Source organism: Podarcis erhardii (assembly GCF_964252035.2).
Source record: "Podarcis erhardii genome assembly, chromosome: 15".
NCBI classification, from domain to species: domain Eukaryota; kingdom Metazoa; phylum Chordata; class Lepidosauria; order Squamata; family Lacertidae; genus Podarcis; species Podarcis erhardii.
In genome coordinates, this window is record NC_138505.1 from 7,384,956 (window position 1) to 7,412,466 (window position 27,511).

The following is a 27,511-nucleotide window of genomic DNA, read 5'->3' on the forward strand; positions in this document are numbered from 1 at the left end:
CCCTGCTCTCACCTGAAGGAGAGATGCCAATCATTGTTGCACAATCTACAAACATGGATCAGAATAGAGCTGAGATGGCATTCACCAAACATACCAAAATCTGAAATGATGCATCAATTACTGCAACCCAGAACCAATGCTGATGAAAGCAACAATACACCAAGCATGAAAGAGCAACATCACAAACCAATTAGCAGGAACAGAGTGAATATCCAAAATGAGCTGCTGCCTCCATCTCAAGCTGAACCACAACTGCAAATGAAAAACAACCCTTTTTCAATATAGCACATGAAATTCCCCAGATAATATGAATGTGTAATCATTTTGGCCAGCATACACATAGGAATCTTAGTTCTTTAGGACTGACTCAGTACCTCAAAGCTCCTAAGTGGCTGTAACACCCATCCCTTCCCTATATCAGCATCTATTTCATAATCATTTATTTCTCTTTTATCCTACGTTATTTTGTAAAGGTTGCATGAAAGCTTCCATCCACAATAGGGTCATTTTCCTCAAATGAAAAATACAGAAGTATACACGGTCACAACATTGAGATTGCTGGCAATGAAACTGATTTAATATTTTGTAAGCATTTTTCATATGCAAGCCTCCTGGAGAAACACTGGTTGACACGGAAATTGCTCCCCCAAGAAATAGCTCCACTGATTCTTTGTGATCAGTTCCAGTCTGGCTGGCAGATAGCGGTCCTGAACTCTCTGCAGAAATTGAGCCTTGCTCCTCAAGCCATCTGAAATTTGGGATTGGATCAAGCAAGATCCATGGTCAGGCAAATAATTATGGACATAGAGAGACAACAGGACTGCTTGAGGTCCCCGGATTACTTAATTGCAGAACACAAGAGATATTGCTGTCCCGACAGCACACCTCCCTTTCCTCATATCCAGAAATGCAAGATGGGCCTTTACTCTTGCCAGAAGTTTGGCTCTGCCCTCGCTGGTACTGGAATAAGGTTACCAGATTTCTATACACTTTTTTGGAAAGAGAAACAAAAAGTTTTTAAAAAATATTTTAAAATATATATTAAGAAGTAGATAGATAATTTATTACGGTCAAAGACTAGCTCACATAACATAACACAATAAAAACAATGTTCATAAAGATAAAATATACAGTTGGATCAGATTGCAGCAATAGCTCATGAGTTAAAATTGAGATATATATATACACCGTCAAAAACTGAGATTTGGATTACCATAAAGGGCAACTTCAGCATTTCCCTAGTAAGCTATTTTATTCTAGAGGATGATCTGTGCCTACAAATCTCGGCGCAGAATCTGGCTACCGGCCAGGTCTTCTTATGATCTTTGCCTAAGAGGAGAGAATTAAGTTTAGACTTGTCTGAAAGATCGACGAGCCTCTTCAGCAAAGGATCAATGGTGTCTCTATGAATCTCAACATAAAAAGGACATCTAAAAATATATATGTTCGAAGCTTCCTGTTTCCCCCAATGAGCAGGTGCCAGTTCTCTGCGCATACGGGACCCTTCTATAGGAGCCTTCCAGGCAAAAATCACAAGATGAAAAGGATGGTCGCCAGATTCTGCGTGCACAGATTTGTAGGCGCAGAACACCCCCGGGAACAAATAGATCACTAGGAAAACTGCCATGACCAGCCTCCTGGGTGTCCTAGGGGCAAACTGCATGTTAGTTTAACCTTAAGTCTTTTTGTGTTCATGCGACTATTTTAATTTCAATCTATAAGCTGTTATTGTTTAATGTTTTAAAATGTCTATTTCACTCTTGTGAAAGCAGTCTCAGTTGTGCTTCTTGAACTGGTCTTTGACCATAACAATAAATCATATAATAATGCTGAGTTGTTGCAACAGAATGGCGTTCCCACCTTTTTTAGAAATGGGAGGGAAACGCAAGCTCCTGACCCAGTCGCTTCTGTGGACTTCTCCTGTGCCTGCGTGGCTATCAGGTCAGAATCCAGCTGCCCCCTAGACTCTTCCTTCCCCAGACAACACAGGGGAGGGGAGAAGCATGAAGAGAATCAAGAAGCTGGGGGGGGGGGCAACTGGAAAACACAGTAAAACAAAGATCATCAGAATGATCTAGCAAATAGGATGAAGGAGAGGACTAGACAAAGGGGGAAACCCCACAACACAAGCACTCAAGCAAGGGTTTCTCTTTACACACAGAGAGAGACATGAAGACATGACCACCTTTGCAGCAGGCAGGGTTGGTTTGGAGAGACGGGGTGATTCCTCCCCTCTGCAGAGAATGTCGCAAGTTGAAGACCCTGCCTGTCTCCCATGGGGGAGTCATCCCTATCAGGAATGGTGTCCTCTTCCATCTGGTAAATAACCAGATACTACATGAGATAAGAGGCATCCTTTCCCTCCTTTCCTGTCAGCACCATGGCATTGTGGGTTATTTTCAAAGCTATAGCCAACCTCCACACATTCTTATACTACGAGTGTCTTCCCAAACCTTGTAGATTCCACCATGTTTGGGCAATAGTAAGTCTCTCAGAAACAAGCAAAATTATCAGGAGTTCTCTTCTCCTAATGAACTTATGGACCCTTTCAAAAATCTGTAAGCTATAACAGGAGTCAGCAACCTTTTTCAGCCATGGGACGGTCCACCGTCCTACAGACCATGTTGTTGGCCGGACTATTTTTTTTTGGGGGGGGGTGAACGAATTCCTATGCCCCACAAATAACCCAGAGATCCATTTATATTAAAGGACACATTCTACTCATGTAAAAACACGCCGATTCCCAGACTATCTGCGGGCCAGATAGTTGCCTACCCCTGATCTATACTGAAAGTACTCCCGATATATATATATATATATATATATATATATATATATATATATATAAATTATGGAAGTGAGAACTGGACCTTAAAGAAGGCTGATCGCCAAAGAATTGATGCCTCTGAATTATGGTGCTGGAGGAGACTCTTGAGAGTCCCATGGACGGCAAGACGATCAAACCTATCCATTCTGAAGGAAATCAGCCCTGAGTGCTCACTGGAAGTACAGATCCTGAAGCTGAGGCTCCAGTACTTTGGCCACCTCATGAGAAGAGAGGACTCCCTGGAAAAGACCCTGATGTTGGGAAACATGGAGGGAACAAGGAGAAGGGGACAACAGAGGAGGAGATGGTTGGACAGTGTTCTTGAAGCTACCAGCATGAGTTTGACCAAACTGCGGGAGGCAGTGGAAGACAGGAGTGCCTGGCATGCTCTGGTCCATGGGGTCATGGAGAGCCGGACACGACTAAACGACTAAACAACAACAACATTGGCACAGAAACTGCTTTGGTTGCCCTGTATGATGTCCAGATAAGTCTGAGACACTGTTAGTGGGTGGTTCCCTAGACCAGATGAGTGGGAGATCGAGAGGTCTGGAGGGTGGGAAAGCGAGAGCGAAGCCTTCTCTGTGGTAGCTCCCCGTCTGTGGAATGCTCTCCCCTGGAAAGTTCACCTACTGCCTTCATTATACACCTTTGGACGCCAGGCATAAATGTTCCTTTTTGATTTGTTTGACATCCCATGCCCTTTTAAAATGTGGGGGTTTGGAGGGGGAGGGGATTATTGGGTTGTTGCTCTTATCCTGTTTATATATTTTGTGGTGTTATATTTTGATTTTGTTCTCTGAACTGCCTTGAGACCTCCTGGTATAAGGCAATATATAAATTCTTAATAATAATAATAATAAAACAAACAATGCATTGAAGTGTAAAATAATTAAAAGACTGTTTTAAGGTTGCCTGCTGTGATTTATTCAAAGGTATACAGAGAAAAACAGAGCTTCTTGGGAAACTGGAAGCATCATATTCAGAGATCCATCAATGAATGACAAGCGTATGTCATTCACACTTTGGTGTCCCACAAATTTTGGTCAAAGTACATTAGGTACAAGGGGAGAGAAAGATACATATCCAAGAGAAAAGGGAGGAAAACCAAAAGATGCACTGAGCAGAGAGGTGTAGACCTGAGTGTCAGAGATGCTAAGAGATCCTTGATCCAGTCCATTTGGGCTTGTCTAGAAGCGAAGACCCAGCATTTCTGACACCTGAGCCCATACAATCACCAGCCATTCATCCAACACATGCAATTCAGGGACCATTTCCCCCCTTTCCTCTGGGGATCATGTTCAGATTCAAAAGAGGAATAAGTTAATCCTTCTCTCAGTAAAGGAGCTGTCACCAGAGGGGCAGAGCGCTAGTTGTATTTCAGGCGAGATGCAGTGAGCCCTGCATTTATTCACATAAAGTTGATGCCGGCTATTCTACCGAAACCGCCTCTATGTATTTTAGACGTTGTAGTACTTCGACCAGGAACAGGAAAAGGAAAAGGAATAGGAACAGGAATGGGACGTGGCTGGATGGAGACACTGATGTTCATAGATGACATCTTGAACGGCAGCTGTTAATCTGAAAAAAAGGAGAGAAACACTTAAAATCATAGAATCATTGAATTTGATTATGGTTATAGATGACATTGTGGAAAGGCAGCTCTGAAAAAAGAGGGACATCTAGTCCAACGCCCTGCAATGCAGAAATCTCAACTCAAGCATCCATGACAGATGGCCCTTGACATCCACATAAATAACAGAGGCAAGGAAAGATTGGAAAAATATATAAAATGGAAAGAAAAAGAATTAACAAATTCCCCTCGAAAAGAGACAGTAAAACAGGACATTAAGATATTACAAATACAGGTTTCAATTATAGCTGTTTGGGGAGTTGGGGACTCTGTAATGAAATCTTCAGTGAAACCAATGGCTTCACTTTTGCAAAGACAATGCTGAGTTTTCGACAAAATCTGTGGCTCACACAAGTCCTTGTTTCCAGAAAAACAAGGACTTCTATCTCACATAATTATCCATAGAAACTCAAGGTGGTAACAATTCTAGGAAGCCCAACAATAATATATTATGTACCATTCCCCATTCCCAACCCAAACTATTAAGCTCTGAACTCAAAAGCACAATAAGAAATTCCAAGAAGAGAGGTCCTCTCCCACAAAGTTTAGTTTAAAAGCAGACATAGCAACACCAGGAGAAAACACGGGAGCTGGAGACAAGGGAAGCCTCAACCTGCTATTGGAGAAAAAACTTCTATGTGGAGCCCTTTTATACAGTTTTGTTCGTTTAATTAGCCCCAAAGAGATAATTATTATATGCAATCTGCCTGGACTTCCTGGATATTTGCTTTTTGTGACCCTAAGCCCTAGAGGATTCCTATCAAATACATCTCAAAAAGATTTCAGTTGTCATCAGGCCACCTCATTTAATTGCTGTGTGGTGTGGTTTCTACCCCAGTTGATTAGTGTTTTGGAGGCTTAATGGGAGGGAGGCAATAAGCCAATGTTGGCCACAGAAGAGTGCCTGGTGGCTGCCAAGATGAGCAGTTGTCCATTGCAGTTTCAGTAGTGTTTGTACTTCTTTGGCACCTCCTGAATGGTGTTTGCACCACTTCCTCTTGGAAGAAGAAGGATGGCTTAGTCAGGGAGAAGGGGACGACAGAGGACGAGATAGTTGGATAGTGTACTCGAAGCTACCAGCATGAGTCTGACCAAACTGCGGGAGGCAGTGGAAGACAGGAGTGCCTGGCATGCTCTGGTCCATGGGGTCATGAAGAGTCGGATGCAACTAAATGACTAAACAACAACAATAAAAAAAAATGTTGGGCAGCCTCAGCACAAGTGCAGATATGTCCCCCTATGATTGCAACCCCTGCCATACATTTATGCTCTTCCAGAACTAATCTGGAACAGTAGCATAGGTTTCTATTCCAACTATGTCACAGCTGTGGAATGCCCTTTGGAAGTAGACCCTCAAGCAGGATTGACTCCTCCCCTCTCCACCTGTAAAATGGAGATTCAATACTGTGTGTTGTTCCTTTGCAAGGGCACTGCTGCTCATAATGCATTGTAGGGGAAGTTGCAATGTGAAAGTGTAGGCAATATTGAGCTAGATGCACCAATGGCGGACTTTGCTTAAGGAAGCTCCCTTTGAGACGGATGTCCCCTGAATTCAATTTGGAGGGCTTTGTTTAAAGCAAACATATGTAGGGATTATAAGGGAAGTTTAAAAGGGCATCTTTAAAACAGATAAACCCATCCCAGCATGGGAAGATGTGGTTTACACAAATCTCTAGAATTCAGTAGACGTGGAAGGAAGCTTACATTACACTTATACCGAAAACTGAGTCTGAGAAGAAACAATTTAAGAATAACCGCCCCATATCTCTGCTTAATGTGGATTATAAAATTTTTGCAGATATTTTGGCCAAAAGATTAAAAAAAGGACTAGTGGAAGAGATACATAAAGATCAAGCAGGCTTTCTCCCAGGCAGACACTTTTCTGACAATACAAGAAATATAATTAATATTTTAGAAAAAATTACAAGTGAATATTAATACTAAAGCAGTCTTGATATTTGTGGACGTGGAGAAAGCTTTTGACAACATTTCTTGGAGTTTTATGAAGAAGAACCTACAGGGGATGGGGGTTGGTCAAGGTTTTGGAAATGGTATAGGTGCAATTTATTCAGAACAAAAGGCCAAACTAATTGTTAATAATGTGGTGACGGAGGAATTTAAGATAGAGAAAGGACAAGGTTGCCCAATTTCCCCATTGCTCTTTATTTCGGTCCTGGAGGTTCTCCTAAATATGATCAGAAGGGACCAATTGGTCAAAGGTATACAAGTCGGAGCCAAACAGTACAAATTGAAAGCATTCGCAGATGATCTAGTACTGACATTACAGGAGCCAGAATCTAGTACTAAAAGAGTAACAGTGATTGAGAAAGAGAGGTTTCAGAAGGAGACAGGTTTAACACTGGTTAAAAAAGTAAAATACCTGGGGGTTAATGTGACTGCTAAGAATGTGAATTTATTTAAAGATAACTATGAAAAATGCTGGTCAGAAGTGAAAAAGGATTTAGAAATATGGTCAAATTTGAAGCTTTCTTTGCTAGGCCGTATTGCTGCTATAAAAATGAATATATTGCCAAGAATGTTGTTTTTGTTTCAATCATTGCAAATTTTGGATAAAATGGACTGTTTCAAGAAGTGGCAGAGAGATATTTCCAGATTTGTCTGGCAGGGCAAGAAGCCCAGAATAAAATTTAAAATACCAACCGATGCAAAAGAAAGAGGTGGATTTGCCCTGCCAGACTTTAACTTTATGATGAATCAGCTGCATTTTGCTGGCTGAAAGAATGGCTGCTTCTTGAGAACACAGACATTTTGGACTTAGAAGGTTTCAATAATGTATTTGGGTGGCATGCATATTTGTGGTATGACAAGGTCAAAGCACATAAAGTATTTAAAAACCATATTGTCAGGAAAGCATTGTTCAATGTCTGGATAAGATATAAAGACCTACTTGAAAATAAAACCCCAAGGTGGTTGTCACCGATGGAAGCGAAGGCTCAGAAAAAGCTCAATATGGAGGCCAAATGGCTGAAATATTGGGAGATTTTGGAACAAGAAGGAGATAAATTGAAATTGCAGCGCTTTGAGAAACTAAAAGACAAAGTGCGAGATTGGCTTCATTATTATCAAATAAGGGAGGCTTACAATTTGGACAAGAAAATTGGCTTCCAGGTGGAAAAATCAAAATTGGAAACAGAATTGTTAGATCCCAAAATTAAGAATTTGTCAAGAATGTATAACTTGCTGTTGAAATGGAATACTCAGGATGAAACGGTGAAATCTGCTATGATAAAATGGGCACAAGATGTTGGACATAACATTATGTTGGCTGACTGGGAACAGTTATGGACCACAGGTATGAAATTTACGGCATGTAATGCTTTAAGAGAGAATATTGCTGAAACAACTATTGAACTAGAATACAAAAAAGGGAGGTGTGAGGAGGTCAGGGAAACAAGCAAATGAAAGACAAAATATGGAAAGACTGACTTGTTTTTAATTGTTTTTATTTTTCTGTATTTTGTATTTTTTGTTTCTTTTTTTTTTCTTCTCTTCTTTTCATTTTTGTAACTTTTTTGAAACTTTAATAAATATTATTTAAAAAAATAAATAAAGCAAACATATGTAGGGATTATAAGGGAAGTTTAAAATGGCTTTTTAAAACAGATAAACCCATCCCAGCGTGGGAAGGTGGGGTTTACACAAATCTCAAGAACTGAGTGGAAGGGGGGTTGCAGCATAGTTCCCCTGCTCTCGCTCGAACAAGAGGCACCAACCATGTATACACATTTGTAGAAACATGGAGCAGAATAGATCTGAGCTGGCACATACCAGACACTCCAACCTTTGAAATGATTCATCAATGACTGAGGTTCAGAACCAATAAGGATGAAAGCAACAATACTTAGTGCTAATTAAAAAGAACACAGAATCTCATAAAATAAGGTAGAAATTTTATTGTCTTAGGAACACCAACTATTAAAGGAACAGCAGCACAAACCAATTAGGAGGAACAGAGTGAACTTCCAAAATGAGCTGCTGCCTCCATCTCAAGCCTAAGCACAACAGCAAATGAAAGAGAACCTCTTTGAATATAGACCATGGAATCCCCACAGAGAAGGGTGGGTGAACACTTATTTGAATGTCTAGCCATTCTTGCCAAGAGAACACATAGCAATTTTGATTCTTCAGGACTGACTCAGTACCTCCAAGCTCCTAAGTGGAGTTTAGAGGAGGCTGGTGTTATGGAGCCTGGATGAGCCAATAGTCTCCCATGCTCTCCAATCAGCCCTGCAGTTTGGGAGGTTTGCATTGACTAAGCCATCCTTTCTCCTCCAACATCCAGCGGCACCGTGCAATGTGGTTGATTATGTGGGGCATACCTTGTTTTCTCCTTCCCAGCCTCAATTAGCCTAAAATGTGGAACATTTTATGGTGAAATTTATCTTTGAAGAGTAAAATACCCCCTCACAAAAAAGAGTTATGTTTCTCAGGGATATGGATTTAAGTTGGGTGTTGGTGCTGCAGTGAGGGAAAAGCAAGAAAGAAACCCACAGAGAACAGCTGCTTTGCTGAAGCTAAGTTTAATGCATAAGAGGAAGACAGAGAACATTTTCATTCCAGAAACCAAGGAAGAATTGCCTTCCAGGCATTGCAGTAAGGGAATTCAAACATTGATCTTGATGACACTGATAATACATAAACATTCAGAATTGTATTGTGTTTCTATGGCATTCAAACGCAATACAAGTTGGATGCATCCAAACATTTGCCCCTCAACTGGAAATACATTTCACAGCAAAAGCAAAGAAGAAGAAGAAGAAGAAGAAGAAGAAGAAGAAGAAGAAGAAGATGATGACAGGGTGGCTCAGGATGAAGTGCATGTCCAACAATTAGTCAGGGAAGGTAGGACACCTGAAGGCAGTTTTTGTCTACAAGGGAGGGGCTTGCGGTCCTAGAAATGTATAAAAGGACTTGCTGCCCACGATTTTAACAACAGCTCCTCTCACCTTCACCTGAGTACTTCTCTTGAGACCTTGGTAAGTGAGAGAACTCCGTGCCTTTTGCTGCCTCTTCCTTGCTGCTATGAAGGAAGACTCCTTTCGTATCAACTCAGAGCTATCCTACATCTAGTTCAGTCCTGTCTACAGGAGTGACGTGGAATATCAATGGTCCTCCCAGAGTTGCTGGACTACAATTCCCATCCTTTCTGGCCATTGCCTGTGCCAGCTGGGCCTGATGGGTGTTGGAGTCCAGCAACACCTGGAGGTTCACAGATACCCCACCCTATTCCTGGTCCATGTGGACTGGTGCTGGGGGCTCTCCTGATTTTCAGCAGGGCCCCTTTCCTGCCTCACCTTGGGATGCCAGGCATTTCTTTCTCCAAAGTGTATTTGGCAGGGCTCCTAGAACATGTTGCAAAAAATCAGAAACGAAAACAAAAGGAAACACTGAAGGGGTAGCTTCTTGTTTCAAGTTTAGCTTTGCAACTGAAAAAGCACAGCATAAAAGGGAAAGGGAGTGAGGAAGGAAGAGGTGATTATGAGGCCACATACCTTCCATATCTGCTTTCTGTTGCTGGAGAAAGAATGGAAAACCTGTGGCTGCCATGGGATTGATGCATTCCAAATAGCATCAAGCTCAGCTAGTTTGGCCAAGGATGATGGGAGTTGAAGCAAAAAGTTAATATTACAAGAAACTGGATTTTTTGAGTTTTATGAGATTCCAACCAAACATGAAGATGAACAGTACCATGGAATATGCGACCACTGAAGGCATTGGCCTATCAATAGTCAGATATTTATTTAATATTTTTATAGTATTAAATCTTAACAATCAACAACATAGGTAAACACAACATAAAATGGTCCAGTCAAGAGAAAGGGTTTGTGTATGAGAAAGGGAAGAACACTAATTGATATCTTACTTTTCTTTGAGTTTTCCTGTGCTCTCACACCCTTCATAGTTGATTCTGAGGGGTCTGGACAACTCCTAGAAACCTAAAAGAAAAGCATGAAAATGTAATAATTTCAGGGTTTGCATGAACAGACAAGGGTAAACAAGAATGCTATCAGATCTGTTCTCAAAGTTAATCATAAGGATGATAGACACACTTTGGTGTGGAATGTGTTCCAAAAGGGGGGAGCTGCGTGGAAGAAGACCATCTCATGAGGTCGCAACAGAGACAAACCCATTGGTGACACCACCAAGAGGCCTCCAATTCTGGACTGCTGCACCCTTGCTGGATTGGGTATTTTTAAAGATAGGGTTTTTTTTTAATGGTTTCAGATTGTGTTATAATCTCCTTTTCTTCCTCTCCGTCTTCACTGCTGGTGGTAGGGCTTGTTGTTAGGGTTGTTGTTTTGTAATAAATTGGATGTGTAAATCATGAATAAATTGGATGAATGTTTGCTTATCATCTTTTCAGATCCAGGACCCATCACTCCGAAATGTATCCTAGCTTTGGCACTGCCTACAATGCTTTTGTGCTAATGGGGATCGATGGGGGCTATGGAGCCTTTGGGGGCTTAAGTGATGGTGGAGTGCCATCAAGTAGCCTCGCCATAAATCCTGCTGCCAGTGTTGATCGCATCACTCAGGTATCAGCATCACAAATAATCATCGAGCCACCTCCAGTTGTTGTGATCTTCCCAGGACCAATACTCTCTGCCTAGTGTGAGGCAGTTCGTGTGGGGGGATATACTGGCTGTGGGGGCACATCCTCCTCTGGAGCTGGCCTGGGATATGGCTGCTCTGGACGCTATTCATGCTATTAAAGGGAGCACTCAGACCAGCAGGATGCCCTCACCGGCAACTGATGAACTCAGCATGGCTTCACGATTGATGATCTCATGGGCCTAGGTGCCAGAAGTGCCAAGCGTCCCCAGTTAAACCACCAAGTTTGCAGGATTCCCAGATGTTTGGCTCATCCATGCTTGTCTTACCTGGAAGGCAATTCTTCCTTGGTTTCTGGAATGAAAATGTTCTCTGACTTCCGCTTATGCATTAAACTTAGCTTCAGCAAAGCAGCTGTTCTCTGTCGGTTTCTAAAATGCTTGTGCCCCACTCCAGCACCAACACCCAACTTAAATCCATATTCCTGAGAAACATAACTCTTTTTTGTGGTGGGGTATTTTACTCTTCAAAGATAAATTTCAACATAAATTGTCCCACATTTTAGGTTAATTAAGGCTGGGAAGGGGAAAAACAATTCCTGTTAGCTAGGGATGATGTGATTTGTAGTCCCGAACATTTGGAGGGCCACGTTTGGGGATGCCTGAGGTAAGCTATGCCCCACATAATTGACCACATTGCATAGTGCCACTGGATCTTGGAGGAGGAAGGATGGCTTAGTCAATGCAAACCTCCCAAACTGCAGGGCTGATTGGAGAGCATGGGAGACTATTGGCTCATCCAGGCTCCATAACACCAGCCTCCTCTAAACTCCACTTAGGAGCTTGGAGGTACTGAGTCAGTCCTGAAGAATCAAAATTTTCTTGGCAAGAATGGCTAGACATTCATATTAGTGTTCACCCACCCTTCTCTGTGGGGATTCCATGTGCTATATTCAAAGAGGTTCTCTTTCATTTGCCGTTGTGCTTAGGCTTGAGATGGAGGCAGCAGCTCATTTTGGAAGTTCACTCTGTTCCTCCTAATTGGTTTGTGCTGCTGTTCCTTTAACATTTGGTGTTTCTATGACAAAATATTTTCCTACTCCATCTTTTGAGTTTTAGTGTTCTTTTCAATCAACTGGAAGAAGTGTTGCTTTCTTCCTTATTGGTTCTGAACCCCAATCATTGATGAATCATTTCAAAGGTTGGAGTGTCTGGTATGTGCCAGCTCAGCGCTATTCTGCTCCATGTTTCTACAGTGTGTATACATGGTTGGTGCCTCTTGTTCGAGCGAGAGCAGGGGTACTATGCTGCAACCCCCCCCCTTCCACTCAGTTCTTGAGATTTGTGTAAACCCCATCCTCCCACGCTGGGATGGGTTTATCTGTTTTAAAAAGCCTTTTTAAACTTCCCTTATAATCCCTACATATGTTTGCTTTAAACAAAGCCCTCCAAATTGATTTCAGGGGACATCCGTTTCAAAGGGAGCTTCCTTAAGCAAAGTCAGCCATTGGTGCATCTAGCTCCATATTGCCTACACTTTCACCCTCCAACTTCCCCTTCATTGCATTATGAGCAGCAGTGCCCTTGCAAAGGAACAACACACAGTATTGAATCTCCATTTTACAGGTGGAGAGGGGAGGATTCAATCCTGCTTGGGGGTCTACTTCCAAAGGCCATTCCCTGTGTCTTCCTGCCTGATGTTCAACGCCTTTATAGCCCTTGATCTTTCTGGGTGGGCTCACCCAGGGTGTTCCAGGGCTGTGTCCTCCCAACTCGACCATGATCCTCCCAAATTGGCTCAATTCAGTGAAGGTTCAAAGTCTGGATGAATCCAGTGAACAGTCTCACCATCTAATCCAGCATCCCTAAGCTGTTTTTGAGTAGCTTGGCGTGGGAGGTAGAAAGACAGAATGTAAGATTTTAGTTCATTTATTTCAAAGTAATGCAGTTCTATTTTGAATATTATCTAAAAAGCATCTTTTGAGAGACCATTCAGTTGCAATACTAGGCTGCATTCAGGAAGGTGGCCGCCATCTGTCTTGGGAGACAATGGCACAGTCTGCCTTTGGGGATGAAGTCAAACTGTTTGAAGGTTGCATCCCCTGCTATGGCTGTAGAGACCAATACGGGAGAGACATGTTTTGTTTCAACTGGGGCAGATGAAGGCATGGGGTTTTGTTGCTGCAGATGCACCACGGCATTTATTCTGTCTGTGCCCCTCCCAGAAGCCATCCCTCCCTTGGTCTCTTCTAGGGATACATAACCTCCCTGCATTCAGACGGCACTTTATTCAGTGTTCCCAATGTTTACGGCCCAGGTGATATCCCTGTTTGATTTGTTCTTTCTCAAAATGTAAAAGCCACGAGAAAAACTGGACAACCAGCAAACGCCACTTTTCTCCTTAAAACCAAAAATTGTTGCACTAAACCACAGATGGGAGCCTTTTTTATTTGCACGCTGGAAGTTTTCTTTTTGATCCTGTCGCTGCAATCTCGCTCAGGAGAAGTGCTGGCAGCGAGGAGAAAGACCAGCAGCAGAGTCGGGGACTGAAATGGGGGCCTTAGCCATTGCCTGGCAGTGCCAACCCCTGGGAAGTCACCAACACCACAAAGGCAATGCATGAAATGGTTCCGTGTCGCATTTGGCACTTTTGCCTTTGGTCTTTGCTTCCCTGTACCTTTGGAGACGACACACCTAACCTCCAGCAGAGGCCAAGATGAGCGTCTTTCCCTTTAAAAAGGTAAAGGGACACTTGACCATTAGGTCCAGTCGTGACTGACTCTGGGGTTGCAGCGCTCATCTCGCTTTATTGGCCGAGGGAGCTGGCATACAGCTTCCGGGTCATGTGGCCAGCATGACTAAACCGCTTCTGGCGAACCAGAGCAGCGCATCGAAACGCTGTTTACTTTCCCGCCGGAGTGGTACCTATTTATCTACTTGTACTTTGACATGCTTTCAAACTGCTAAGTTGGCAGGAGCTGGGACCGAGCAACGGGAGCTCACCCCATCGTGGGGATTCGAACCACGGACCTTCTGATCGGCAAGTCCTAGGCTCTGTGGTTTAACCCACAGCGCCACGCGCATCTTCATGCTTGCCCCTCACTCCAGCACCAACACCAACTTTGATCCATATCCCTGAGAAACATAACCCCCTTTTTGTAAGTGGTTTCTTTTACTCCCCCCCCCCAAAAAAATAAAATGCATCATAAAATGTGGGAAATTGGGAAGAAGAAACACCATTACAAATATATCAATGTTGTGTGGGAACTTTGATATCGTATATCATATACTGTATATTGTATATTGAATATTGAATATTGAATATTGAATATTGAATATTGAATATTGAATATTGAATATTGAATATTGAATATTGAATATCGTATATCGTATATCGTATATCGTATATCGTATATATTGCCAACTTGAATAAAATATTTTGAGGGGAGGTAAGCTCTGCCCTACATAACTGATTACATAACATGGTGCACACACACTAATTGAATGGCAATGTCCATCAGCTTGGGGCTGGCAGCCCCCACAAATACAGTGGTGCCTCGCAAGACGAATGCCTCGCTAGACGAAAAACGCGCAAGACGAAAGGGTTTTTCGTTTTTTGAGTTGCTTTGCAAGACGATTTTCCCTATGGGCTTGCTTCGCAAGATGAAAACGTCTTGCGGGTTTGCTTCCTTTTTCTTAAAGCCGTTAATACCCAGGGAATCCGCGCTCCGCAAGACGAAAAAATTGCAAGACGAAGCAACTCGCGGAATGAATTCATTTTGTCTTGCGAGGCACCACTGTATTTTATTATGGGGAGAAGACAAAGGTGAAGAAAAGCAACAAGCATGAGCTAATTGAGTTTGGAAGAAAAGAAATACCTTTCGAAATACCTCAGAGTTGGGTGGGAATTTTGTAGGGGGAAATGGCCCCACCCCCATAAGGGTTAGTTTTCTAAGTGTCTCAACCGCTTCTCCTTCTCAGGAGATCCTGAGGCTCTATGAAAATGAAATTTAGACCTGTCACGCAAATGACATCAGTGAGAGAACAAGCCTGTGTCCCCCCCCCCCATATATATTTAGTAGAATAAGTACTTAATTCGTTCGGAGGTCCGTTCTTAACCTGAAGCACCACTTTAGCTAATGGGGCCCTCCTGCTGCTGCTGTGCCACCGGAGCACGATTTCTGTTCTCATCCTGAAGCAAAGTTCTTAACCCGAGGTAATATTTCTGGGTTAGTAGAGTCTGTAACCTGAAGTGTATGTAACCTGAAGCGCATGTAATCTGAGGTACCACTGTACATGTTTTCTTTTTTCATGTCCCATTCCATGAAGACATTCATAAACCTACATAAAGTAGGATTAAAGCCACACAATGGAAGTGGGAATTGGAAAGCACTAATGCAGATACTGTGGGGAAATAAACTCCATACTATATATCATAAGTATTCCTCTTCTTTGGAAAGCAGACAACCACCCATGGCCTATTTAAAGAACAATAACTTCATAATCGGAAAATATTTCTATCTCTAGCTGGGGGAAAAGAAACAGGTATTCCAAAATTGAGACAAAGTGAATTTATTCATCCCCTTGATCAACATAGCTCACTCATGAAAATGTGAATTAATCATCTCTGCTCATCCGCAGGCAGAATACATCACTTGTGACCAAGACTCTTCTATCTGGGTAGATCTATTAGTATTCTCACTCCAAAATCTCAGAGAGAGAGGCAGAGAAAAGGAAATGGGAGGAAGCGGGATTACCTTGAAAACCAGTGGAAGATTCATGCACAAGGAAGTCTGCCTCTGTTCACTTTGAAATTGTATTTAAAAGGGGAAAAAAACCCTCCGCTCATACTCTAGAAACAAAATGATCCTGCTGACATATTCATGAAGCCACGAAATGGGTGAAACCAGAGTCAATGGCAGACAGAGGCAGCTCTTTCTAGTTTTGTCCCCATCCTCCTTCTTCCTGAATTGAATATCTCCCCCATCCCTAAAAATGCAGGCATTTTGCAGAATGGTCATTTTGAAAATGAGTTTGCTCAGCTCCTGGGGTATTATTCTCTTTGGCCCACTTCAATAACAGATTACTTAATTTCATAGCATACAAATTTCTCATGATAGGCAGTAGGATTATAAAACTTTGCTACAGAAATCCAAAGAAATTTAGACTGAAATTTGTATTTGAGATTAAAATTGGCACCACAATTTCTCACACCTCTGGGGCATAAAATGTGATAATTCTTTGTAGAAGCTTATTATGCTTAATTGCCATGGAAGATCTGGAGGGGACATAAATTTGCACATGGCTCTAAGTTTGCTACTATGGATACATAGGAGCACGTGGGGATGCTATGTAATTTGGTTGGCTTTCTTGTCTCCTTTTGGGGAATAAGAATTCCCCCCTTTTTGAGATTCCAGTGAATTGAGGTTTCATCCCTATCTGTGTCTTAATGGATAGAATACCACACCCTCCAACATTTATCCAATGTAATTAGCTGTGTTAGACCAGAGCCAATCGAATACAGAATTAGCTTATTCTAGTTTTGTCGCCTTCCTTCTTTTGCCTGAAGTGAATCTTTTCACCATCCCTGAGAATGCAGGACATGTTGCAGAATGGCCTTTTTGAAAAACTACTTTGCTCAGCTGCTGAGATATTCCTCTCTTTGGCCCACTTCAAATCCAGATGACTCAGCATTATTATATAATTTATTGTTACGGTCAAAGACCAGTTCAAGAAGCACAACTGAGACCGCTTTCACAAGAGTGAAATAGACATTTTAGAACAATATACAATAACAGCTTATAGATTAAAATTAATATAGTCGCATTAACACAAAGAGATCTAAGGTTAAACGAACATGCAGATTGCCCCTCGGACACTCAGGAGGCTGGTTACGGCAGTTTTCTTAGTGATCTATTTGTTCTGCACCTACAAATCTGTGCACAGAATCTGGCGACCATCCGGGTCATCTTGTGATTTTTGCCTAAGAGGAGAAAATTGAGTTTAGGCTTGTCCGGAAGGTCAGCAAGCCTCACCAGATGGGGGTCGATGGTATTTCTACGTGCCTCATCATAAAAAGGACATCTAAAAAATAAGTGTTCAGGCCTTCCTATTTCCCCTAATGGGCAGGCGCAAAGTCTCTAAGCATACTGGATGTTCCCAAAAGATCCTTCCAGAATATGGTTACCAGATGTCCCCATTTCCCGGGGACAGTCCCTGGATTCACAAATCCGTCCCCAGACAAAATCTGTCCCCGGAATGTCCCCGGATTTCATTTAATGTCCCCAGATTTATATTTTAAGTGTTGTAGATTTATTGGTAGGGAATAAATCTACAGATTTATTGGTAGGGAATAAATCAACAGAGGAGACGACAGAAGAGAAGATATTACTTCTTAATAAATATTTTAAATTTTTTAAAAATCTGGTAACCTGATTCCAGAACCAGCAAGGGCAGAGCCAAACTTCTGGCAAGAGTAAAGGCCCTTCCGGGACAGCAATATCTCTTGTGTTCTGCAATTATGTAATCAGGGGACCTCAAGCAGTCCTGTTGTCTCTCTATGTCCATAATTATTTGCCTGACCACAGATCTTGCTTGAGCCATTCCCAAATTTAAGATGGCTTCAGGAGCAAGGCCCAATTTCTGCAGAGAGTTCAGGACTGCTATCTGCCAGCCAGACTGGAACCGATCACAAAGAATCAGTGGAGCTATATCTTGGGGGAGCAATTTCCATGTCAACCAGTGTTTCTCCAGGAGGCTTGCCTATGAAACATGCTAACAAAATATTAAATCAGTTTCATTGCCAGCAATCTCAATGTTGTGACCATGTATACTTCTGTATTTTTCATTTGGGGGAAATGACCCTATTGTGGATGGAAGCTTTCATGCAACCTTTACAAAATAACGTAGGATAAAAGAGAAATAAATGATTATTAAATAGATGCTGATATAGAGAAGGGACGGGTGTTACTTAGGCGCTTTGATCTACTGAGTCAGTCCTGAAAAACTAAAATTCCTATGTGTATGCTGGCCAAAATGATTACACATTCGTATTATCTGGGGGATTTCATGTGCTATATTGAAAAAGGGTTGTTTTTCAATTGCATTTGTGGTTCAGCTTGAGATGGAGGCAGCAGCTCATTTTGGAAATTCACTCTGTTCCTGCTAATTGGTTTGTGATGTTGCTCTTTCATGCTTGGTGTATTGTTGCTTTCATCATTATTGGTTTGGGTTGCCGTAATTGATGCATCATTTCAGATTTTGGCATGTTTGGTGAATGCCATCTCAGCTCTATTCTGATCCATGTTTGTATATTGTGCAAACATGATTGGCGTCTCTCCTTCAGGTGAGAGCAGAGGCACAGCCAATAGTTGTCATTGGGGGAAAGAAGCAATGGGTTTATCCTACTCCCGTCTCTCTCTTTTGGATGTGAGGATGGGTAAAGACATTAACTGAAAGTCTTCTTTTGCAATTTTGGATGAAAGGATGGACAAAGAATTTCAGTTTCAGGTTCTAATTTTCTCATTCGCAAGCTCATTTTGCCATATTTCCATGCCGTAAGTCATTCAGTGTTCTGTTATTATTTTTTGTAGGTATTTGTCATCCCCACCCCCCGCGACTCACAATGAAGCATCATGAAGGTGGAAACGATATATTTATTAATAAAACCAATAAAAGTTCTGCAAACCACAATAATCAAATTCAGAAATTACAAGGAGAGGAAAAAGGGGAGGATAATACTGAGCTAGATGGACCAATGGCCAGTCTACACAGGGAAGCTCCCTTTGAAATTCAATTTAGAGGGCTTTGTTTAAAGCAAACATATGTAGGGAAACTTAAATGGCTTCTAAAAGAAACATATAAAGCTGCTCCAGACAGGAAAGATGGGGATTACACATAACATCTGCATGCAGCCGCTGGGAGAGATCACCAGGGGGTTTGGGCTGGGTGTTCATCAATATGCGGATAATACCCAGCTCTACCTCTCTTTTAAATCAGAACCAGTAAAGGCGGTGAAGGTCCTGTGTGAGTGTCTGGAGGCGGTTGGAGGATGGATGGCTGCAAATGGATTGAGGTTGAATCCTGACAAGACAGAAATACTGTTCTTGGGTGAAAGGGGGTGGGCTGGTGTGGAGGACTCCCTGGTCCTGAATGGGGTGACTGTGCCCCTGAAGGACCAGGTGCACAGCCTGGGATTCATGCTGGACTCACAGCTGTCCATGGAGGCGCTGGTTAATTCTGTGGTAGGGCAGCTGTTTACCAGCTCCATCTGGTATGCAGGCTGAGAGCCTACCTGCCTGCAGACTGTCTTGCCAGAGTGGTGCATGCACTAGTTATCTCCCGCTAGGACTATTGCAATGTGCTCTACGTGGGGCTACCTTTGAAGGTGACTCGGAAACTGCAATTAATCCAGAATGCAACAGCTAGACTGGTGACTGGGAGTGGCCGCCGAGATCATATAACACCAATCCTGAAAGATCTTCATTGGCTCCCAGTATGTTTCCGAGCACAATTCAAAGTGTTGGTGCTGACCTTTAAAGCCCTAAACGGCCTCGGTCCTGTATACCTGAAGGAGTGTCTCCACCCCCATCATCCAGTCCGGACACTGAGGTCCAGCACCGAGGGCCTTCTGGTGGTTCCCTCGCTGTGAGAAGTGATATTACAGGGAACCAGGCAGAGAGCTTTCTCAGTAGTGGCGCCCGCCCTGGGGAATGCCCTCTGAGCAGATGTCAAGGCAAAAAAACAAACAAAAGAAAAAACTATTTTACTTTTAAAAGACAACTGAAGGCAGCCCTGTTTAGGGAAGTTTTTAATGTCTGATGCTGTATTATTTTTAATATTCGGTTGGAAGCCACCCAGAGTGAATTCAATTTCAAAGACATTTCTTAAAGGGAAGTATAAAAGGTCTTCTATGAACCAGATGGAACCACCCATGCCTGGGAAGATGGGCTTTACACCAGTCTCTAGAACTGAGTGGACTGGGAGCTTGTAACCCTGACATGCACACATTCTTTATGAAGCAGGGGGCAACACCTATTGAAAAAGGTATCATAATTAGTCATCAAAAGGAGTGAATAGGAGGATAATGAAAGGGGAATGGAATTGGATAAAACACATGCTATTGAATACAGGGCGGCTCAGGAATGGCTGGATAAAGTCCATGTCCAACAATTAGTCAGGGAGGGTAGGACACCTGAAGGCAGTTTTCGTCTACAAGGGAGGGACTTGCGGTCCTGGAATCATATAAAAGGACTTGCTGCCCACGATTCTAACAACACCTTCACTTGAGTACGTTTCTTGAGACCTTGGTAAGTGAAAGAACTCCATGCTTTTGCTGCCTCTTCCTTTCCAAACTTCATTCTCCGCTTCCTTTTTTGAACCCAGATCTGCCTCTCCTTCCTCATCTTCTTTCTCATTTCCTACGGGCACTTTGGCTATGAAGGAAGACTCCTTTCGTATGGAGTCAGAGCAATCCTTCATCTAGTTCAGTCCTGTCTACAGGAGGGACGGGGAATATCAATGGTCCTCCCAGAGTTGCTGGACTACAACTCCACTGCTTCCTGGACATTGCCTGTGCCAGTGGGGCCTGATGGATGTTGGAGTCCAGCAACTCCTGGAGGCTCACAGATACCCCACCCTATTCCTGGTCCACACAGACTCGTGTTGGTGGCTCTCCCAATTTTCAGCAGGGTCCCTTTCCTGCCTTACCTGGAGATGCCAGGCATTTCTTTCTCCAAAGTGTTTTTGGCAGGAATCCTAGAACATGGTGCAAAAAAATCAGAAATGAAAACAAAATGAAACACTGAAGTTTAGCTTTGCAACTGAAAAAGCAGAGCATAAAAGGGAAAGGGGGTGAGGAAGGAAGAGGTGATTATGAGGCCATATACCTTCCTTTGCCAAATATCGTAAGGGCTGTGGCATGGATGGCGGAACATATCTGCTTTCTGCTGCTGGAGAAAGGATGTGAAACTTGTGGCTGCCATGAAGTTGTTGAATTCCAAATAGCATCAAGCTCAACCTATTTGGCCAAGGGATGATGAGAATTGGAGCAAAAAGTTAACATTAGAAGAAATTGGATTTTTTGAGTATTACGAGATTGCAACCAAACATGAAGATGAACAGTAGCATGGAAAATGCGACCACTGAAGGCATTGGCCTATCAAAAGTCAGATATTTATTTAATATTTTCATAGTATTAAATTTTAACAATCAACAACATATGGTAAACACAATATAAAATGGTCCCATCCAGAGAAAGGGTTTGTGTACGAGAAAGGGAAGGACACAAATATATAATAGAATTAATATCTTACATTTGAGTTTCCTGTGCTCTCACACCCTTCATAGTTTATTCTGAGGGTTCTGCACAACCTTCAACTCCTGGAAACATAAAAGAAAAGCATGAGAATGTAATAATTTCAGGGTTCGCAGGAACAGACAAGGGTAGAGAAGAATGCTTTTAAATCTTTTCTCAAAGTTAGTGATAAGGATGATAGACACACTTCAGTGTGGAATGTGTTCCAAAAGCAGGCAACTGCCTGGAGGAAGACCATCTCATGAGGTCGCAAGGGAGACAGACCCGTTGGTGACACCACCAAGAGGCCTCCATTGCTGGACTGCTACACTATAGCTGGATTTGGATTTTTTAATGATGGGGGATGTTTTTAACAAACTTGCAGATTGTCTTATAATCTCCCCTTCTTCCTCTCCATCTTCACTGCTGGTGTAGGGCTTGTTGTTATGGTTGTTGTTTTGCTATAAATTGGGTGTGTGAATAATGAATAAATTGGATGAATGTTTGCTCATCATCATTTCAGATCCAGGATCCATCACTCCAAAATGACCTGTGGCTACACTTCCTCTTGCTGTTACCCAGTTGGCGGTCTGGGCTTGCTGGAACCAAGTAGTGGCTTTGGGGACTTTGGGGGTTTGGGGGAAAGTGGGGGCTTTGGCGGCTTTGGAGTCTATGGGGGTTCAAGTGGTGGTGGAGTGTCATCAAGTAGCCTTGCTATAAATCCTGCCGCCAGTGTTGATCGCATCAATCGGTCACCACCAATGGAAGTAATCATCCAGCCACCTGCATTTATTGTGACCATCCCAGGACCAATACTCTATGCCTAGTGTGAGCCAGTTCGTGTGGGAGGACACACCACCTTTGGTGGCACATCGTCTGTGGGAGGAGGCCAGGGATACGGCTGCTCTAGACGCTATTTGTGCTATTAAAGAGAGTGCTCAGACCAGCAGAATGCCCTCACTGGAAATAGACGAACTCGGCATGGCTTCACGACTGATCATCTCATGGTCCTAGGTGCCAGAAATGCCAAGCGTCCCCAGTTCAACCACCAAGTTTACTGGATTCCCAGATGCTTGGCTCATCCATGTTTGCCTTACAAATTTGCAGCTGCTTCCTAGGATGTGTTGATCCCAGCTTCTATTCACTATGCATTTTCTCCTCCTCCTCCTCCTCCTCCTCCTCCTCCTCCTCCTCCTCCTCCTCTTCTTCTTCTTCTTCTTCTTCTTCTTCTTCTTCTTCTTTGCTTTTGCTGTGGAATGTATCTCCAGTTGAGGGGCAAATGTTTGAATGCATCCAACTTGTATTGTGTTTGAATGCCATAGAAGCATAATAAAATTCTGAATGTGTATGTATTATCAGTGTCATGAAGATCAGTGTTTGAATTCCCTTACTGCAATGCCTGGAAGGCAATTCTTCCTTGGTTTCTGGAATGAAAATGTTCTCTGTCTTCCTCTTATGCATTAAACTTAGCTTCAGCAAAGCAGCTGTTCTCTGTCGGTTTCTTCAATGCTTCTTCCCCTCTCCAGCACCAACACCCAACTTAAATCCATATCCCTGAGAAACATAACTCTTTTTTGTGGTGGGGTATTTTACTCTTCAAAGATAAATTTCACCATAAATTGTCCCACATTTTAGGTTAATTAAGGCTGGGAGGGGGAAAAACAATTACTATTAGCTAGGGAGGATGTGATTTGTAGTCCCGAACATTTGGAGGGCCACGTTTGGGGATGCCTGAGGTAAGCTATGCCCCACATAATTGACCATATTGCATGGTGCCACTGGATCTTGGAGGAGGAAGGATGGCTTAGTCAATGCAAACCTCCCAAACTGCAGGGCTGATTGGAGAGCATGGGAGACTATTGGCTCATCCAGGCTCCATAACACCAGCCTCCTCTAAACTCCACTTAGGAGCTTGGAGGTACTGAGTCAGTCCTGAAGAATCAAAATTTTCTTGGCAAGACTGGCTAGACATTCCTATAAGTGTTCACCCACCCTTCTCTGTGGGGATTCCATGGTCTATATTCAAAGAGGTTCTCTTTCATTTGCCGTTGTGCTTAGGCTTGAGATGGAGGCAGCAGATCATTTTGGAAGGTCACTCTGTTCCTCCTAATTGGTTTGTGCTGCTGTTCCTTTAACATTTGGTGTTTCAGTGACAAAATATTTTCCTACTCCATCTTTTGAGTTTTAGTGTTCTTTTCAATCAACTAGAAGAAGTGTTGCTTTCATCCTTATTGGTTCTGAACCTCAGTCATTGATGAATCATTTCAAAGGTTGGAGTGTCTGGTATGTGCCAGCTCAGATCTATTCTGCTCCATGTTTCTACAAGTGTGTATACATGGTTGGTGCCTCTTGTTCGAGCGAGAGCAGGGGTACAACCCCCGTTCCACTCAGTTCTTGAGATTTGTGTAAACCCCACCTTCCCACGCTGGGATGGGTTTATCTGTTTTAAAAAGCCTTTTTAAACTTCCCTTATAATCCCTACATATGTTTGCTTTAAACAAAGCCCTCCAAATTGAATTCAGGGGACATCCGTCTCAAAGGGAGCTTCCTTAAGCAAAGTCCGCCATTGGTGCATCTAGCTCCATATTGCCTACACTTTCACCCTCCAACTTCCCCTTCATTGCATTATGAGCAGCAGTGCCCTTGCAAAGGAACAACACACAGTATTGAATCTCCATTTTACAGGTGGAGAGGGGAGGATTCAATCCTGCTTGGGGGTCTACTTCCAAAGGCCATTCCCTGTGTCTTCCTGCCTGATGTTCAACGCCTTTATAGCCCTTGATCTTTCTGGGTGGGCTCACCCAGGGTGTTCCAGGGCTGTGTCCTCCCAACTCGACCATGATCCTCCCAAATTGGCTCAATTCAGTGAAGGTTCAAAGTCTGGATGAATCCAGTGAACAGCCTCACCATCTAATCCAGCATCCCTAAGCTGTTTTTGAGTTTTTTGGGCATGGGAGGTAGAAAGACAGAATGTAAGATTTTAGTTCATTTATTCCAAAGTAATGCAGTTCTATTTTGAATATTATCTAAAAAGCATCTTTTGAGAGACCATTCAGTTGCAATACTAGGCTGCATTCAGGAAGGTGGCCGCCATCTGTCTTGGGAGACAATGGCACAGTCTGCCTTTGGGGATGAAGTCAAACTGTTTGAAGGTTGCATCACCTGCAATGGCTGTAGAGACCAATACGGGAGAGACATGTTTTGTTTCAACTGGGGCAGATGAAGGCATGGGGTTTTGTTGCTGCAGATGCACCACGGCATTTATTCTGTCTGTGCCCCTCCCAGAAGCCATCCCTCCCTTGGTCACTTCTAGGGATACATAACCTCCCTGCATTCAGACGGCACTTTATTCAGTGTTCCCAATGTTTACGGCCCAGGTGATATCCCTGTTTGATTTCTTCTTTCTCAAAATGTAAAAGCCATGAGAAAAACTGGACAACCAGCAAACACCCCTTTTCTCCTTAAAACCAAAAATTGTTGCACTAAACCACAGATGGGAGCCTTTTTTATTTGCACGTTGGAAGTTTTCTTTTTGATCCTGTCACTGCAATCTCGCTCAGGAGAAGTGCTGGCAGCGAGGAGAAAGACCAGCAGCAGAGTCGGGGACTGAAATGGGGGCCTTAGCCATTGCCTGGCAGTGCCAACCCCTGGGAAGTCACCAACACCACAAAGGCAATGCATGAAATGGTTCCGTGTCGCATTTGGCACTTTTGCCTTTGGTCTTTGCTTCCCTGTACCTTTGGAGACGACACACCTAACCTCCAGCAGAGGCCAAGATGAGCGTCTTTCCCTTTAAAAAGGTAAAGGGACACCTGACCATTAGGTCCAGTCGTGACTGACTCTGGGGTTGCAGCGCTCATCTCGCTTTATTGGCCGAGGGAGCTGGCATACAGCTTCCGGGTCATGTGGCCAGCATGACTAAACCGCTTCTGGCGAACCAGAGCAGCGCATGGAAACGCTGTTTACTTTCCCGCCGGAGTGGTACCTATTTATCTACTTGTACTTTGACATGCTTTCAAACTGCTAGGTTGGCAGGAGCTGGGACCGAGCAACGGGAGCTCACCCCATCGTGGGGATTCGAACCACGGACCTTCTGATCAGCAAGTCCTAGGCTCTGTGGTTTAACCCACAGCGCCACGCGCATCTTCATGCTTGCCCCTCACTCCAGCACCAACACCAACTTTGATCCATATCCCTGAGAAACATAACCCCCTTTTTGTAAGTGGTTTCTTTTACTCCCCCCCCAAAAAAATAAAATGCATCATAAAATGTGGGAAATTGGGAAGAAGAAACACCATTACAAATATATCAGTGTTGTGTGGGAATTTTGATATCGTATATCATATATCATATATCGTATATTGTATATTGTATATTGTATATTGTATATTGTATATTGTATATTGTATATTGTATATTGTATATTGTATATTGTATATTGTATATTGTATATTGTATATCGTATATCGTATATCGTATATCGTATATCATATATATTGCCAACTTGAATAAAATATTTTGAGGGGAGGTAAGCTCTGCCCTACATAACTGATTACATAACATGGTGCACACACACTAATTGAATGGCAATGTCCATCAGCTTGGGGCTGGCAGCCCCCACAAATACAGTGGTGCCTCGCAAGACGAATGCCTCGCTAGACGAAAAACGCGCAAGACGAAAGGGTTTTTCGTTTTTTGAGTTGCTTTGCAAGACGATTTTCCCTATGGGCTTGCTTCGCAAGATGAAAACGTCTTGCGGGTTTGCTTCCTTTTTCTTAAAGCCGTTAATACACAGGGAATCCACGCTCCGCAAGACGAAAAAATTGCAAGACGAAGCAACTCGCGGAATGAATTAATTTTGTCTTGCGAGGCACCACTGTATTTTATTATGGGGAGAAGACAAAGGTGAAGAAAAGCAACAAGCATGAGCTAATTGAGTTTGGAAGAAAAGAAATACCTTTCGAAATACCTCAGAGTTGGGTGGGAATTTTGTAGGGGGAAATGGCCCCACCCCCATAAGGGTTAGTTTTCTAAGTGTCTCAACCGCTTCTCCTTCTCAGGAGATCCTGAGGCTCTATGAAAATGAAATTTAGACCTGTCACGCAAATGACATCAGTGAGAGAACAAGCCTGTGTTCCCCCCCCCCCATATATATTCAGTGGGATAAGTACTTAATTCGTTCGGAGGTCCATTCTTAACCTGAAGCACCACTTTAGCTAATGGGGCCCTCCTGCTGCTGCTGTGCCACCGGAGCACGATTTCTGTTCTCATCCTGAAGCAAAGTTCTTAACCTGAAGCACTATTTCTGGGTTAGCGGAGTCTGTAACCTGAAGCGTATGTAACCTGAAGCGTATGTAACCTGAGGTACCACTGTACATGTTTTCTTTTTTCATGTCCCATTCCATGAAGACATTCATAAACCTACATAAAGTAGGATTAAAGCCACACAATGGAAGTGGGAATTGGAAAGCACTAATGCAGATACTGTGGGGAAATAAACTCCATACTATATATCATAAGTATTCCTCTTCTTTGGAAAGCAGACAACAACCCATGGCCTATTTAAAGAACAATAACTTCATAATCGGAAAATATTTCTATCTCTAGCTGGGGGAAAAGAAACAGGTATTCCAAAATTGAGACAAAGTGAATTTATTCATCCCCTTGATCAACATAGCTCACTCATGAAAATGTGAATTAATCATCTCTGCTCATCTGCAGGCAGAATACATCACTTGTGACCAAGACTCTTCTATCTGGGTAGATCTATTAGTATTCTCACTCCAAAATCTCAGAGAGAGAGGCAGAGAAAAGGAAATGGGAGGAAGCGGGATTACCTTGAAAACCAGTGGAAGATTCATGCACAAGGAAGTCTGCCTCTGTTCACTTTGCAATTGTATTTAAAAGGGAAAAAAAACCCTCCGCTCATACTCTAGAAACAAAATGATCCTCAAGACTTGAGGTTATATTATGAATCTGCAGCCTTCTGCTGGTTGAAAGATTGGATTTTATTGGAAAACACTGATGTCCTAGATCTGGAGGGGTTTGATAATGCTTTTGGGTGGCATGCATATTTGTGGTATGACAAGGTTAAAGTTCACAAATTGTTTAAAAACCATATTGTCAGAAGAGCAATTTTGATGGTCTGGACAAAATATAAGGACTTATTGGAGAGTAAGACTCCG

At 42.8% G+C, this 27,511-nt stretch overlaps 1 long non-coding RNA gene across 1 annotated transcript in view; it reads right to left on the bottom strand.

Annotated features, from left to right (window-relative positions):
• Positions 1-3,730: 3,730 nt before the first annotated feature.
• Positions 3,731-27,511, bottom strand: part of LOC309330180 — a 45,638-nt gene continuing 21,857 nt past the window's right edge. The window contains exon 2 of the long non-coding RNA XR_014151350.1: positions 3,731-4,408. This is a non-coding gene — a long non-coding RNA (uncharacterized lncRNA). The remainder of the gene's footprint in view (positions 4,409-27,511) is intronic.